General features: G+C 36.9%; 1 pseudogene; it reads left to right on the plus strand.

Annotated features, from left to right (window-relative positions):
• The window catches only part of LOC138024648 (uncharacterized), a 22,343-nt pseudogene extending 18,470 nt beyond the window's left edge, over positions 1-3,873 (plus strand).
• The last annotated feature ends 919 nt before the right edge of the window (positions 3,874-4,792 follow it).

A 4,792-nucleotide genomic window follows, 5' to 3' on the forward strand; every position in this document is an offset into this window, starting at 1 on the left:
CTGGTATGAAGGACCTGGGTCAAGAACAATACAAAGGCATACAAGACAAAGTCAATGACCAAGGGTTTGTAATGCATTATAGGGAGACACAGCAAAGCAAAGGATGGATTGACTTATTTTCTTATGTTAAGTGTTTTAAAGAAACAAAGATCTTTTAATATGGCTTACTAGAAGAACATAAGGTGTCCTCAACGTAGCGAAAGGAAGTCGCGATTATGGCAACTAAACTAGAATTTGTAGTCGCCAAGAAACAAATGTTAGTCGCATTGTACATTGTTAGTTCATTGGCGACCATATCGGTCACAATTTTGAGCCTTGGGATGGTTATTAGAATACTATCCCTGGGCTAAGCCTGCATGCAGCCTTGTAAAAGTAAAGGGCTAAATTGGCCCTTTCTCCATTTCTCTGGGGGCCTTCTCTAAATGCAATGCAGGATTCCCACAATGGTGCGGTCTGGCGGAAACACTGAGTTCAATACAGTAAACGTATTTTACATTTGAATCTCAAACATAGCACTGGCAGTAAGTTTGATACTAATAACATTTCTGCAAGAAGTCATGTGCATTGTATCAAATAATATGTATTTAATACCTATAGGCTGGCTCTAAAATTACTTTAACACCATCCAGACAGCAAATACAATCTTTTGACAACATAAATACCATATGCTAAAATCTAAGAATATTCACAAGAATATTTTCAACGTAAACTCGGCAGAAAATAAAAATATTCAACTCAGCCTCGGCCACCAAAGCAATATAATTATTAGAAAAAATAGTGCATTTGAAAATATTTGAAATAAGCCTAAACCTAATACAGGCAGAAGGCCTACATTTAAGGAATACGTGTCCAAGAAAATAGAAGCGATTTTCCGTATATTAGAGCAGTGCTCTGTAACGAGCAAAAGCTCCTTTTTAGATTTGAAATTCGAACATAAAGAACGCTTCAAACTCTTCTTTGTTTCCGTACGGGGAAAAACTAATTGCACATGAATACAGAACAACAAAAAGCGCACATAAGACCACATGTAATGAGCTGCAGCTCGCTAGCTGTCTAAGTTACATGCTCGTTATGTATATTTTCCCGCGCTTATTTCTACTTCTATGGTATAGGTTACATCTTTTAAATTAAAATATGACGGAAAAGATTCACCTTTCGAATCGTTAATGACAGTCTGATTCAACATCGCTTGAACTGAACTGCAATTCAACCTCCTAAACCCCTTCCTTTTTCGTGTAAACACTCGCTACGTCCGCCATATTTCTTTAGAATGTATTTAAACCAATCAGCGTGTTCGTATGAATGGGCTAGTCAACAAAGGTGTTAGTTCAGCGTTAGCCAGGGTCTTCTCCAGACGAGCTGCCATTTTGAAAATCGCAGAGGAAAAGGCCCTGGGGACGAGGTTGGTAAACTAGTTACAGTGTCAAATGGAGTATAGATCCTTTTCACTGTCACGCAATAAAAAAATTTAATCGAAAACCATCCAGTGGAAAAAGTCAAAAATTCGTGATGTTGTAGAAGATAAATGAAGAAGACACTTCTCCAAGTTCTAGGCCCGTGCGTTTCCCCAAACTTCAGATATTCGTCGAAATGTTTCGCAGAAATTTACAGAGCCCAGTATCAAAACGCCATGTTGGTGCACATCTGTGGTGCACCAATATGGCGGCCGGAAAATAGTGTCAACATCTGTTACTTACTTTGGCTATCTAGGCGAGTGATCATCTGTACTGAACAGACAGCTATTTACTTAAGCACTTTTCCTAATGCTTTAAATTCTAAAAAGGTTCAAAACCATGAGATAAATATATATTTCTCAATAAACTTGATCGTCGCCTCGTGTCACGCACCACTATAACTCAGAAATTCAAAATGCTCTGGTTTCCAAACGAAGCACGCTATTGAGCTTTAAAATTGCAAATGGATACAAATTTACCGCCTCTTATGCCTGATGAGGATAAAAACTTTCGTGGCTCTTTAGTTTTGGATTTTAGAAAATGATGACGTCACGTGAAAACGATCTATTGCCTCCTGGATGAGATCCAAACTTCAGCCCGTGATATGGTTACGTGTACTGGTCACATTGGCATACTTGAAGGGGCGGACGGACGTACGGACAGAAAATGACGTCATGGCTATTTTACCAAATTTTCTCCCATCGATGGTTACCAGTATCTTCTTAGCTATGGTGCTCCGCGCGCGGAGCTCCGCTAAAAAGACTAATTATGTTATCTTTAAACCAAGACAGAGAATAGCTAATGGAGATTTTAACATACTAAAACAAACAAACGTATCCAAATTTCTGGGTGTCTATCTTGATGAGCATCTTACTTGGAAGCGTCACAGAAGTTTTTTTATCAAAGCAAATCGCAAAATCCGTTGGCATTATATTTAGATCTCGATTCTACATTTCTTCAAGAACCAAGCTAGCCTTTTACTACTCACTAATTTATCCTTACATCACTTATTGTAATTCCACTTGGTCTTCTACATGTCTCCAATTTAAATACAATATTCTACTTGCAAAAGCGTGCTGTGCGAGCAATAACAAATTCAGATTACCGAGCGCATTCTGCTCCTTCAATTGCGAAACTAAGCATCATGGACATTTTCAACAAATTCATTTCAATTTTCTAAGTTTATGTTTTATTATTACAATCAGTTGTTGCCTCCGATGTTTTTGAATTTATTTGAAACAATCCACCAAATGCACAATTGCGGTACTAGAACAGCCAACAATTATCGGCTACAGTTTTGTTGCACTAGCATCAAACAATTTACAATTCTTTATCAAGGTCCAAATATCTGGAACTCTCTTCCAGGATCAATTATTAAATAATCTAGTTATCTAAACTTTAAGAAAAATATGTTAGGGTTTCTTGAGTTATAGTTATGCCGCAAAAGCATTGCGTGAGATTATTTAGATTAATGAATAAGCATATGAGGGGGCTCCTCTTATAAGCCCGGTGGTTTCTTGGGCTCCCCTCGCCACAATTATTGTAATATCCATCCTTTCTTTTATTAATGACTTTATTCTTATTATTGATTGCCTTTGTAATGTTATTATTTGCGTGGCAAAAAAACATTCATATATTCAAGAGACATTGGTAGACTAATTTAATTACCATCAAAGAGCAGAAATATTGTATTTTTTCCCTGCATTTTAGATTTTCGATGGAAATAATGACCAGAATACAGCAAAGAAAAATGTTCTAAGCAATGTACTAATAACAAGGTGGCTACGTTTTGTGGTGAAGGACTACCATTTCCTTCCTTGTATGAGGACAGAGGTGTATGGAGTGAAGCAAAAACCAGGTAAACCAACCAACCAATAATAATAATAATAATAATAATAGACGCGACACAACGAAGCACTCAAAGTGATTTTCTACGAGCTCTTGAAAGACCTAGACCTAGTGACATCTGTACCACCGTGGTAATCTCAGAATACGCCGTAGCCACTCTACGAGAACGAGAAAGGAAAGGCACTCTGGGACGTACCATTGTATACAGAATACGCGGAGGTGAGAAACAACAGGATAGACTGTACTGTTATAGACAAGAAGAAGAAGAAAGTGGTGCTCCTCGAAATGAGCTGTCCATGGGTTAGTAATGGAGAGATCAAGTGTGCAGAGAAGACGAGTAAGTACGCTCCGCTGCGGTACGAACTAAGAAGGAGATAGATACCTGGGGTACAAGATTGAGCAGCATAATATCATAATAGACGCGCTAGGAGGGCGCTCGCGAAGTGTCAAGGAAAGCTTACGCCAATTGGTTGGAAGTGGCCAATGTAATTCAGTGCACAGGAACATGCAGAAAGCTGTGGTCTCTAGCTCCCTTAACATTGCCAGGACGTTCAAGGTCCTGTCGGACTAAGTCTTCAGACGATATTAGTTCTAAGCATAGTTTTAATAGGTTCATAGGACATTTATTTTTATTTTGGGGCGAAGGGAAACACCATTTTAGAAAACCTTTAGATTTTAACTGCGTAGGAGTGATAATTGAATAGGCTACGCCTTTGGCGTCCTATATCAATTTATTTGTAATCTGAGGCATTCAGAAGTGTATACTGCTAAATAATAATAATAATAATAATAATAATAATAATAATAATAATAATAATAATAATAATAATAATAATAATAATGAAAATGGAAAAATACCAAGAATTAAAAAGAGAGATTGGGAAAATCTGGAGCTACCGAAAAGTAATTGTCGTACCAATTGTCATTGGTGCACTGGGGACGTTCAGCACAAATTTGAAAATATCGTTGAAGAAAATTGGACTAGATTGCACGGTATTACTACAAAAAGCCTCCTTGTTGGGAACGGCAACAATCTTGAGAAGAACCCTAGACACCTAAGGCCATAGGTCGTGGCTTGATGCCTAGTTTACAAACCACATTAACAACATATCGTGTGAATGTACGAAATAATAATAATAATAATAATAATAATAATAATAATAATAATAATAATTTTATTATTTTTAGTATTATTATTATTAGGGCGGTTTTCAATTGAGTGTCGAAAGTAATTAGCGAATTGCTTTGGTTTTGCATTTACTTCACTCAGTGATTGGTTCAAAGTTCTCGCACCACTTTTTCAACCAATCAGTCGGCTACGTGTAATTATTTCGAGTCTTGATTGGTTTACTGGATGGTATCCGTCCTTTTTGATTGGCCAAAGTAATTACTTTGGTTTTGCTTTTACGACACTCATTTGAAAACCGCTCTATGATTATGATTATGATTATGATTATTATTATTAATTAATACTAGTAATAATAATAATT

Source organism: Montipora capricornis, chromosome 11 (genome assembly GCF_036669925.1).
Source record: "Montipora capricornis isolate CH-2021 chromosome 11, ASM3666992v2, whole genome shotgun sequence".
Lineage (NCBI taxonomy): Eukaryota > Metazoa > Cnidaria > Anthozoa > Scleractinia > Acroporidae > Montipora > Montipora capricornis.